General features: G+C 36.7%; 1 protein-coding gene across 6 annotated transcripts in view; it reads right to left on the bottom strand.

Annotated features, from left to right (window-relative positions):
• The window catches only part of A1CF (APOBEC1 complementation factor), an 87,100-nt gene that overhangs the window by 59,313 nt on the left and 14,616 nt on the right, over window positions 1–13,171 (bottom strand). For 3 of the 6 annotated variants that reach the window (XM_061162080.1, XM_061162085.1, XM_061162084.1), the window contains exon 2: window positions 7,066–7,261. The exons of the other annotated variants lie outside the window; for them this stretch is intronic. The gene's annotated coding sequence lies outside the window, so the exon portion shown is untranslated. The remainder of the gene's footprint in view (window positions 1–7,065; window positions 7,262–13,171) is intronic. 6 annotated transcript variants of the gene reach the window in all.

Here is a 13,171-nt window from a genome sequence, read left to right as displayed (position 1 = left end):
TTATATGTGGAAGCTAAAAAAAATGATACAAATGAACTTATATTCAAAACAGAAATAGACCCACAGACATAGAAAACAAACTTATGATTACCAAAAGGGAGAAGAGGGGAGAGGGATAAATTAGAAGTTTGGGACTAACATACATTACTGTATGTAAAATAGATAACCAACAAGAACCTGCTTTATAGCAAAGAGAACTATACTATATTTTGTAATAACCTGTAAGGGAAAAGAATCTGAAAAGAATACATATATATTCTATATATATTCAGTCATATATATGTGTGTGTGTATATACATAAAACTGAGTCACTGTGATGTATACCTGAAACTAACAGTGTTGTAAATCAACTATACCTAAAAAACTTGTAAGTTAAAAAAGCCCAAAAGGGATTTTGAAGATTTGAAAGAAAAAGCTAGTTGTTAAGACTAATTCTAACTTGTTCACTTTTCCCAAATGTTACTAAAATTGCCTTTTCATCAGGATATTCTCATGATCCCACAGTGCTAGATTTAACCCATAAGAGCAAGGAGGTCATGGATGGACTGGGGTCTGATGAGGTTAGTCTTGTGTGTGTTACAGATGTTAGAAGGCAAAGTCTGTTGTCTTCTTGCCAAGTTGTAAGTTTACTTTTTGCTGAACTTCATCTTCTCCATCAGGAGATAACAATCTGTGGTGAAATGACAAGTTTTATTTGCAAAACTTACCTTTAGTTTTGGTTAATTATTAGTAAATGTGATTAAGCATTTTGACACAGAATGGCCTTTTGATCACATACATGTTCACTCCGATATTATTGAGAAAATCTGTAGAATATCTCAACATAGTATCAAGTGTTTGGAAATTAGGACATGAAAATAAAATTCAAAATTTGGACTAGAGACACTTGATCTTCAATGTTTATTCCTCAAAAACAATCCCCTTTCAACACTGACCTAATCTAAGGGGTGAACTCAAATCCAAGATAAATATATTCTTAAGCAAGTCAAACTTTTGTTTAAAAATTTGGTCGATTTGAAAAAAAGACTTTGCAATACATTTTCTAATTTTATACCTTATAAATACATCAGATCTGAGCTTCTGAATTTTCAAAGAGTAATTTCCAGTATTATTTATTGAGGCAATAGAATTCAAAACCTATACATAGCAGACATTCAGAGCTAAACGAAAAGCACTCAAACATTTATCACTTATTCATTCAAAAGTTGTATACTGGGTGCATGTATGCATCCTAAGTCACTTCTGTCATATCTGACACTTTGTGACCCTATGGACTATAACCCATCAGGCTCCTCTGTACCTACTGTCATCCAAGAATTTTTGAGACACTGGGGATAAAGCAGAGAACAAAACAAATCCCTCTCTCCCCCAAATCTCATGAAGTTTTATAGTGGGTGTGATAAACAATAGTAGGCAAGATAAACAGGCAAAATATGCACTGGGCTTATGTTCATTTCAGAGAAGAATAAAAGAATGGAAAAGGAATGTGAAGTATATTTGTTGGGAAGGGCATGGAATTTTAGATGGTACAATCCTGATATAGTGAATTTGGGAAGGGACCTGGCTGAAGTGAGGGAGGTATTTGGGAGAGAGCATTCCAAGAAGAGGACTTGGCAGGTGTGAGGGCCCTGAGGTGCGAGCTTGTTGATAACACAGTGGAGGTCTAGGTGGAGAGGGTGCAGCTGAGTGAATCAGTAGAGAAATGGGATCTGGTGTCAGAGAGATGATGACAGGCCAGGTTGTGAAGGATCTTGCAGTTCACAGGAAGGACCTTGGCTCTTGCCTCGAGATGTGAAGATGTGACTCATGTTTAATGGAATAGTTCTAACCATCAAGAACACATTGATTTGCATTCCTCTAATAATGAGCAATGTTGAGCATCTTTTCAAGTGTTTGTTGGCCATCTGTATATCTTCTTTGGAGAAGTGTCTATTTAGGTCTTCTGCCCAGTTATTGATTGGGTGTTTTGTATACAGTGAGCTGCATGAACTGCTTCTATATTTTGCAGATTAATCCTTTGTCAAAGAGGCTCAAGAGGAAAGGGATATATGTATTCATATAGCTTATTCACTTTGTTGTATAGCAGAAAGCAGCACAGCATTGTAAAGCAATTATACTCCAATTATATTTTTAAAAAAGTAAGAAAATACATTGAAGGGAGTCAGACAGGCCTAGGTGAGGGTGAAGCAAGGGAGGCAAGGCAAACAATCTGGTTCTGTTTTCATTTAAAATCTGCCATTTTGTTCACCATGAATTCTTTTCATTGATTCTTTATTTTTTTTTTTAAATATTCCATTAATTTATCATTTGTCTTAACTACTGACTTTTATGATGCCTCTTACATTTTGCATTTAAGACAGGGCCTTGCTTCCCTTGCTCTGGTTGGAAAGGTTGAGAGGCGAAGCAAGGAGACCAGTTAGAAATACTGTGACATCCAGGTGAGAGAGACCAGTGGCTTCTGGTAGAATGGTGATAGTGGGTGTGCTGAAAAGTGATCAAGTTCTGGAATATATCTTACAGATGAGTTGTATGCACTGGGAGAGAGAAAAACAAGAGACTGAGGATGATACTGTTCTTTGGCCTGGGCAGCTAGAGAAATGGAGTTGCCATTTTACCGAGATGAGGAATAAGGAGTTTGTGGAAAAAGAGCAGGAACTCGGTTGGAGGCATTTTGATTTCAAGATGCCCATTAGGTAGCCATGTGAAGAGGTTCAGTGCACAGTTAGATATATGAGTCAGAATGTTATAGGAGATTTATTGACAGAAGATACCAATTTGGCTGCAATCTGCCTGGAGATGATGCTTAAGCTGTGAAATTGTATGAGATCAGTAGGGACTGGGTGTTAGAAAACAGGTCAAAGGACTAATCTCTGGGGTACTCCAACTTTTGGAAGCCAGGAATCAAAGAGGAATCGGCAAAGGGGAATGAGATGAAACAGCCAGACAGGTAGGAGGTGAACCAGGTGAGAGAGGCGAATTGGAAGCCAAGGAGGAAACAAAAAGGATTTTGAGATCAAGTGCCTGGTCAGGTGTGCCAAGACCTGCTAAGGCAAGTAAGATGAAGCCTGAATAGGGATGCAGACCCTGGAGCTAGACCTCCTGGATTCCATTCTGCCTCTTACTCTGTGCCCTGGAGAATTTCCTTAACCTCTTGGTCACTCAGAATCTTCCACTGAGGGAGCAGTAGTCTTTCTCTGGGGGTCATTGGGTGAGTATTACATGAGTAAATATTTTGGGAGGGCTTCGGAAGAGTTCCTAGAATGTAGTAAGTGCTGGATTCATGTTGGGCACAGATAAGTAAAAATAGAAAAGGGAAAGAGAAGAGGCCATCTCCCCAACTTCTCAGAGACTGTACAGTAAGAAATTCCAGAGGTTCGTGGAACAGTTGGTTACCTAGATGAGAATAAAGAAGAAAGGGGCAAAGAAATGGAAGTTGGATAGAGAGAGATGATGGGAAATATTAGGAAAGAATAAAGGAAAGAATCATGGATTCCCCTCCCCACAGTATCAGTTTGCTTATTTGTGAATCAGGATAAAAGGCAGGTTGTGACATTGCTCTTGTGGAGATGAACTGAGAAAACATCTGTGAAGTGTTGAGTTAGGTCTAGCATGCTAGGTACTCCCACCTGCCTTTCTGTCACTGCTAATTACTCATGTTGGAGGGCAGAAGCAGAGGAGGGAAACAGCGAAGAGATTGCTGAAAGGTCTTTCTCGACAAGACAGCACTTCCTTCTCCTCCTTCCTTTTTGATTATGAAAATGAGGTGAAGGAGAGGCTAATAGTATAAAAAACCAGAGGTCTCCTCCAGCTCTGCCAACTTTCGTTAATCTGCCCTCAAACCCCACATCCTGTTTTTTCTTAGCAAAGGAAGACTTTGTTCAAGCGTATGCTCACCACTAAACCTGCTGCATAAATATGCTACCCTCTTTTGTGCTTCCATTCTGTGGCAACTGAGTCTCAGTTTCCTAACATTTAAAATTTAGGATAATATTAGTTCCTACTTCATAGGGTTTGTTTTTAAGGATTAAGTATTTTAAATGTATTCATATTTAAAATGGCTACTGACATTTAAAAACTGCCCAGAAAGTGTTTGCTATTTTATTATTTAATTGTGATTATAATTGATCTCTAATTCCAAGGGGTAGCGTTGCAAGACCACTTGTTGGGAGAATAAAGTCCCAAGTCCTTAGGATGATACGTCATATATTCAGGACCAGCTCCCAGATTCCCTTTCCAGTGTCACTCAGAGACCCTGCTGCTTGGAATTCCCATGTTTTCTTATATTAATACTTCTGAGCTCTCAGTTTCAAATGCTCTTTCTTTCTTTTCCCTTCTCTTCCCTACCATTCCCTTCTCGCATTTCACCTGACTACATCTGCCTTGTTCATCCTTCCAGACTACTGAAATAGTGTCTGCTCTGTGATGATTTCTTTGATCCTCTCTATTGATAATGTTAGATGCCACATCCTTAATTCTCTCATGAAAGCTGATACCTTCCTTGGTTGTTGGAGATAGTACTATAACTATTTGCTTACTTAACTAAATTGTGAACGTCCTGAACATAAGGAGTATGTTGTACTCATCTTTGCCTAGAAGAAGGTTTAGCCTGACTTTATGCTTAGTAAATACCTGTGGAACAAAAGAAGGACTTTTCATGGGTATTTTATAAATTGTAGTGACTTGCACTGATCAGAAGTAAATTGAGTCTGCATCTAATTTCCTAATACTTCTTATTATGCTTGTTCCAGTCACTTCCTGAAAGTTCTATCCTAGAATGAATTTGCTTTATGTAAGGAATTGATTTGCAAGTTTCTCTGCATTTATGAATGAGTCATCATATCTGGGAGAATACAGTTTTATAAAATTAAAAGTTTGAGTGCAAAGTGGTTGAAAAATAAGAGCTTATGTTTGGATTTAATTTTTTTCTCAAGGCCTTTCTGGTTTTATATTTGCAGTGTTAGTGCCTATTTGATAAACATAAAGTGAACCTGGAAGTTATTGGGGACCAAGATTTCTGCCTGCCTGAAAGTCACAGGTGGATTGGAATGAGCAATCACCTTATCACTTGGCTGAGACTGATTGATAGAAATTTCCAGAGTTCACTATTGGACAAGATCAGAGCTACTGTTCCTGACCTTTGACCCTGATGGTCTCTAATGCCAGTGGGTCCTGGCTCAGGGAAGGTTGCAGGGAACAGAGATAAGAAGGAAGCTGGAAGAAAGAAGAAGGTTGGAGGGGAAGATCATGACTTTTCCAAATCTAGAGCTGTCAGAAACATACTGTACGATGCTCTTTTTTTCTCCTTGTATGCTGCTTCTAAATCAGAACCCTAATCTGTAAAGAAGAAAAGCATACATAAAAGTTGAACATAAAAATTGGGCTCACATAGAGAACCTAGTTGTTGAAGGGAAAATATGAGAATATGAGGGGAATTTAGGCGATATTTGTATCTAGATTTGCCTGAAGTTATAACGATATGGGAAGATCTTAATGCCCTGGTGGCTACTAGGGAAACAGAGAAAGTGGGAAAATAAGGTTTTTGTTTGTTTGCTTTTAAAGTCTCTCAAAACAGTAAACTGAGCAAGACACGAGACAAAGGTAAGAGACGTGCAGGATGGAAAAATCACACTTACAGGACGAAGAAAGAATGGCTTTGCAAAAGCTGGAATGGTAGCTGTAAATGAGAGGCAGAGAGGAACAAAAAGCAGGTGAAAGACAAAGGCAGAACTAAGGTTAGACGGTTTCTTGGTGAAAAACTAATTGAAGTAATTGTCCTCAACTTTAACCAAGAGGCCAACAAATACTTGCTATCTATTGCAAATGTATAATGCCAGGCATTGGGCTAGACAATCTAGAGTTAGCAAATGGAGTAGTTTTGTTAATTTATTTCTATCTTATTTGTTTTGTATTTTGCTTTTTTCCTGAAGCGAATGGATAGGGAAACTGAATGGAAAGTAACACCATTCCTGACTTGGTAAGCGCAGAAAAGCTGTTCTTTGTGACTGAGGATACTTGGGGTCCTGTACTAGCAATGTGCCATGTGCGTGTCAAATTGACGGGAGCTTCACTTGCTGTTGGGACCTCTCCAAACCAAATCCAGTCTTTCCCTAAAGTCTTATTGTTGCATGATGTGGGCCTTGTGGCTCAGATGGTAAAGAATCTGCCTGCAATGGGGGAGACATGGGTTCAATCCCTGGATTGGGACGATCCACTGGAGAAGGAAATGGCAACCCACTCTAGGATTGTTGCCTGGAAATTCTCATGGACAGAGGAGCCTGGTGGGCTACAGTCCATGGGGTCACAAAGAGTTGGACATGACTAAGCTACTAACACACCAGGTTGGACATAACTCTTAGGCAACATGCAAGTTGTACAGGTGATTTTGTCATGAATTTCAGCCTTCTAATATCCCCTGGGAATCTTACACAGGAGTTTCAAATTGTACTGAAATGGTTTGTGAAGGGTTTATGCCCAAGTTGACACGTTTGCCTGATGAGATTCATTAAAAATTACTCTGTAGTACTTGATAAAATAATTTAAATTAACTCTAAAGTCTCTTTGGAAAAGTGTTAACAATTAGTCTTAAGCTCATTTTGGAAGCGAATTAGTGTGATAGCTCTTTATTTGGCCATAAATCATGAATAGTAACAAAATTAATGCAGAATATGCATACATAAAATTCCAGAGTGTAGCCACAACAACATCTCACAAAGTCCTAATACTTGGCGTCTTATTTTTAAAAAACAACATATATAAACAAAAAAATCAAATTAACCAGAATACCTTCTATTTTTTTCAGGCACTAGTAATGAATTATGCATTAAGTTGGGCATGGTCAGTTTGAGCAAAAATTAGACAAAAATTAACTTAAAATAATAAACTTGTTCATAGTAGTTATATTAATTTTGCTGGTAAATACTGACAAAATCCTCCTTTTAGAGTAGCCTGCACATTTTTAGAGAAAGACAAGTTTGCATTTAAATTTCAGTTCTGCCACCATGATTTTCATTCTTCTGAGACACTATTTCCTATTTTAAGAAAAGAATAGGAACATAGATACTTACATGTTTTTCTTTCCTTTTTTTTTAAAACACAGGATTAAATAAATCAGATCATGGACATGAGAGCATCTTACAATGTGCCTGGCATATGGAAGACACTTAATAATCATTCCTTATTTGTTCCTTATCTGCTGCTTTGGCTGACTTTTTAGCCATCATGGTCTGTGGCTCTCTGAATGGTTATTCTCCTTTCCAGAAACTGAGGGGAAGAGAAGTGCAGTTTTGAATGTACTATATTATCTTGACTTCTTTCTTACTTCTTTAATAATCTAGTTATTTCATTTACTTGCCTTCATTTATCAGCAGGAAAAATCTCTAGGGTCCTCAGTGTTTGTGTGCTTTTGTGTGTATGTATGTGTGATGTCTTATAAAACAAATTAATTTTTTAATAAAAATTAGAAATAATATAAATATCCAATGATGAAGAAATATGTTAATAAGCAGTGGTACAGTATAGCTAATAAAGTTGTTGTTCTAGTAGAGCATGTCATTTAAGCAGATATTTGTAAAATATAATAAAGTAAAAAAAATGGTGGGTTACAAAACTCTATATAGGCTGATTTCATTTGTGTTAATTTTTGTACTGTACATTTTTGTTAATGTACATTTTTGTACATTATAATCATCAGACTGACTATAAAAGGCTAACTGATTATTATTAATTAACTGGGTGGTTAATTAAAAATTATTTCATCATTCTTGCTTATTTAACTACCTTAGCTCTCTATAACATACAGCTCTTACTCTAATTTTAAAAAGTTAAATTATATTAATAAATGAATGCCAATGTAAGCAAATCATCAGAAACTATGAGATATGGTCAAGATTCTGTTCTGAGGAAGCTGTTTATTTTCAGCATTTTTCTAAGTGATAATCATTTCACTAAAGAGGCTAGGAAAAGAGCAACAAAGACTAAAAGAAATCTGAAGGAATTAAACATAAAAGTAAATTAATAAGACAAAAATTTGTAGATAAATACATGTAAGAGCTGATTGAAGAGATGGAAAATTAGCACATCTCTGGCAATCTTGACAAGATAAAATGAAGAAAACTGTTTTAAAAACAAGGAAAAAATTGAATATAACCACAGATCAAGAGACTTTTAAAGAAAATGCTTTTATCAATAAATTGAAAAATGCAGTAGTCAATTACTTGGGAAACTGTGAATTTTTAAAATTGCTTCAAGGGTAAGTTAAAAATTTGAATATACCAATGACTGTAAACTGTATTGGAAAAATCATTGTATTCTTCCCAAATAACAGATCCAAGTGGCTTTATTAGGCAAGTTTTATAAACTTTGTATGTGTCTGTGCATGTCATTCATGTCTGACTCTGTGACACCATGGACTGTGTCCACCAGGCTCCTCTCTTCATGGAGTTTCCTAGGCAGGAATACTGGAGTGGGTTGCCATTTCCTACTGCAGGGGATCTTCCCAACCCAGGGATCAAGCCGATGTCTCTTGCATCTCTTGCATTGGTAGGTGGATTCTTTACCACTGTGCCACCTGTTGTAAACTTTAAGTTTTCTTAAATGAGTTTTACAGACTCATTTAAGAAATATATATTATTATAGAAAGAGTTTGAAGCATAGAGTAATAACAGAAAACATGTGAAATTTTGACAGATTTAGCATATCTCTTATACAAAGCCAAATATATCACAAAACAGAAAACTATAGACCAATATCACAAGTATAGATATGAACTGCATACAGCAAAATATCAAAACATTAATATACAATAAACATGGGTTTATTACAAGACTACAAAGATTATTCAGCATCAGGGATTCTATTAGTTTAATTCATTTCATTGATTTAAAGAAGAAAAAATATGAGCGTTCGAGTAAATGTAAATTCAACACACACTATTGGTTTAAAAAAAGGAAAAAACTCTTAGTAACAGAATAGTAATTCTTAAATTAATAGAGTATCTATCAGAGACATGCAGCAAACATTATACTAGTTAGTGAAATACTGCAATAATTCATTCTCAGTAAAAAGAAGTAAATCAACTATATAAAACTATTAGAACTAATATATTTTTTGAGATTAATCCTTTGTCTGTTTCTTCATTTGCTATTATTTTCTCCCACTCTGAGGGCTGTCTTTTCACCTTACTTATAGTTTCCTTTGTAGTGCAAAAGCTTTTAAGTTTCATTAGGTCCCATTTGTTTAGTTTTGCTTTTATTTCCAATATTCTGGGAGGTGGGTCATAGAGGATCTTGCTTTGATTTATGTCGGAGAGTGTTTTGCCTATGTTCTCCTCTAGGAGTTTTATAGTTTCTGGTCTTACATTTAGATCTTTAATCCATTTTGAGTTTATTTTTGTGTATGGTGTTAGAAAGTGTTCTAGTTTCATTCTTTTACAAGTGGTTGACCAGTTTTCCCAGCACCACTTGTTAAAGAGGTTGTCTTTTTTCCATTGTATATCCTTGCCTCCTTTGTCAAAGATAAGGTGTCCATAGGTTCGTGGATGCAACTCCTGCAGCTCAATTCCAGAAAAATAAATGACCCAATCAAAAAATGGGCCAAAGAACTAAACAGACACTTCTCCAAAGAAGACATACAGATGGCTAACAAACACATGAAAAGATGCTCAACATCACTCATTATTAGAGAAATGCAAATCAAAACCACAATGAGGTACCATTACACGCCAGCCAGGATGGCTGCTATCCAAAAGTCTACAAGCAATAAATGCTGGAGAGGGTGTGGAGAAAAGGGAACCCTCTTACACTGTTGGTGGGAATGCAAACTAGTACAGCCGCTATGGAAAACAGTGTGGAGATTTCTTAAAAAACTGGACATAGAACTGCCATATGACCCAGCAATCCCACTTCTGGGCATACACACTGAGGAAACCAGATCTGAAAGAGACACGTGCACCCCAATGTTCATCGCAGCACTGTTTATAATAGCCAGGACATGGAAGCAACCTAGATGCCCATCAGCAGATGAATGGATAAGGAAGCTGTGGTACATATACACCATGGAATATTACTCAGCCATTAAAAAGAATTCATTTGAACCAGTCCTAATGAGATGGATGAAGCTGGAGCCCATTATACAGAGTGAAGTAAGCCAGAAAGATAAAGAACATTACAGCATACTGACACATGTATATGGAATTTAGAAAGGTGATAACGATAACCCTATATTCAGAACAGAAAAAGAGACACAGAAATACAGAACAGACTTTTGAACTTTGTGGGAGAATGTGAGGGTGGGATATTTCAAAAGAACAGCATGTATACTATCTATGGTGAAACAGATCACCAGCCCAGGAGGGATGCACGAGACAAGTGCTCCGGCCTGGTGCACTGGGAAGACCCAGAGGAATCGGGTGGAGAGGGAGGTGGGAGGGGGGATCGGGATTGGGAATACATGTAAATCCATGGCTGATTCATATCAATGTATGACAAAACCCACTGGAAAAAAATAATAATAATAATAAAAAATAAAAAAAAAATAAAAAAAAAAAACTATTAGAACTAATAAAGAATACTACAAAGACAGTTATAAAAATATTTCATGCTTAAGCAGAAAGAAACAAATGAGTATCTAAAAAATATTAACAAAAATTTTAAAATAACAACGAACAATGTGAAATATCCAAAATCCATAGGAAGAAAATATGAAATTCTACTGAAGGATCTAAAATCCTTGGTAAATGGAGGTCTTATTATAAAGATTAATTCTTCTAAAATTAAACTAGTGCAATACCAATTTAAATTACAATTAAGTTATTTTGAAATTTGACAAACTGACTCTAAGTTCATCTGGCAAGAAAACTGGCAACATATATCACAGCATGTATTGAAAGTGTGAAGTTACTTGGAGCTAGCCCAGTCAAAAATTAAAACAGGCAATGGTGATCATTTGGTATGCATAGAAATATTGAATTACCATGTTGTGTACATAGAATTAACATAGTGTTATAGATCAATTATACTTCAACAAAAATAATTAAAATAGGCACAGGAATAAACAAATAGATTAATGGCATGTTAAAAAAGAAAACTAGCCCCATAGTTACTTTTATACTGGAACTGCCAACAGGTGTAATCATAGGGAGATCATAGACAATTTGAGACAAAGATGAAGGTGGCATACCATCTCACAGCATATACCCAAATTCTAAGTGGAAAAGAAATAACCTTTATAAACACTGTATAACTGCTAGAAGAAAGTATGGGAGAACATTTTTATAATCTTGCAATGTGGAAAGTCTTCCTAACTAAGCATATTGAAAGCCAGAAATGAAAAGACTAATAGATGTGACTATGTAAAAATTACAAATATCTGTAATGGCAAAATAAAGTTAAGAAGAAGCCACAATCTAGAAGAAAATGATTGCTACTACGTAATATACAGAAATTAATATCTGTAATATACAAAGAGTACTTAAAAATCAATAGTAAAGAGACTCATAAATAAGTGGGCAAAGAGCAAAGGACACAAGCAGTCAATTCACAGAAAAAAGTAGTTTATAAATTTATTTAAATATATTATTTATGTTTAGTGACAGAAAAGACAAATCAAAAACCAAGATACTTGGTTCTGCCTTTTGTGGTGTTTAAGTCATGTCCAACTCTTGGCGAGCCTATGGATTGTAGCCCTCTAGGCTCCTCTATCCATGGGATTTCCCAGGCAATAATACTGGAGTGGGTTGCCATTTCCTTCTCCAGAGGATCTTCCCAACCCAGGGATTGAACCTGGGTCCCCTGCATTGACAGGTGGATTCTTTACCACTGAGCCACTAGGAAAGCCCTTTTGCCTTTTATGGGGCAGAATTAAAATTTCCAAATAATACAAATAATAATAAACTAGCTGACATTAACTGAACAATTACTATTGGCTATGTTCTAAAAGTGTAATATATAATTTATTTAATCCATATTAAAACTCAGTGGGGTAGGTATTATTCCTACGATGTAGGTGATAAACCAAGTAAGGTTAATGAGCCCAAGGTTACTTGGTAATAAGTGGAAGAACTATGACCTGAAACTGTGCTTCCCTGTTAACTTGGGTGGTAAAGAATTCACCTACAATGCAGGAGACCTGAGTTCAGTCCCTAGGTTTGGAAGATCCCCTGGAGGAAGGCATGGAAACCCACTCCAGTATTCTTGCCTGGAGAATCACCATGGACAGAGGAGCCTGGCTGGCTTACAGTCCATGGGATCGCAAAGAGTCAGACATGACTGAGGGACTAAGCCTAACTATGACTTGAATCTAAGTAGCCTGGGCCTAGCATCTTTGCTTTTAATTACTGAATTTGACTTCTCACCTACTTTGGCCACATGATATGAAGAGTTGACTCATTGGAAAAGACCCTGATGCTGGGAAAAATTGAGGGCAAGAGGAGAAGGGGACGACAGAGGATGAGATGATTGGATGGCATCATTGGCTCAGTGGACACGATTTTGAGCAAACTCAGGGAGATAGTGAAGGACAGGCTAGCCTGGTGTGCTGCAGTCCATGGGGTTGCAGAGTCTGACGTGATTTAGCAACTAAACATCAGCAACATCTCAGAAATAATAGGCAAGTTGTGACAGGGGAAAGAGGGAGATTATATCTACCAGCCTCCCTTAGAATGTGAAAACCATGATACCGTGATATAACTGATGAAGGTGATACTGTGAGTCTATGTTCTCTTCCATGGGGACAGATGTTATTGGTCATTTAAAGCAATATGGTAAGTTAGCCTCTTTGCTTGAATGAAATGAGCTATTGTTATAATTTTTAAATAGTGCTGTGGATGGACAGTCTGATGGTTCAGTTGGATGCATTTAGAATCTAACACCTGCTGGACATAATCCAGAATGGACACATGGTCCTTACCAGCCCTCTATTATGTCCTTGGTCACACCTCATTCAAACATCACTCTGTGACAAAGTGTGGAGTCTTCACAGGTGACCAAGTCATGTGTCATTTGACAGCATGTTAATTTCTATTCCTATATTTAAATTAAAGCATTATTTGTTTCTTGTTTATCTTTAGCTTTTTTGGATTGTAGAAAGTCAGAGAGGAGGGTGTCAGCTACGGACCAAGTATCTGATGCAGTAGTGCAGTTGTGGGTAACCAAAGCCACAAGTACTTCTAATGGG

This window comes from Dama dama, chromosome 15 (assembly GCF_033118175.1).
Source record: "Dama dama isolate Ldn47 chromosome 15, ASM3311817v1, whole genome shotgun sequence".
Classification (NCBI taxonomy): Eukaryota; Metazoa; Chordata; class Mammalia; order Artiodactyla; family Cervidae; genus Dama; species Dama dama.
This window is presented reverse-complemented; position numbering and strand designations above follow the sequence as displayed.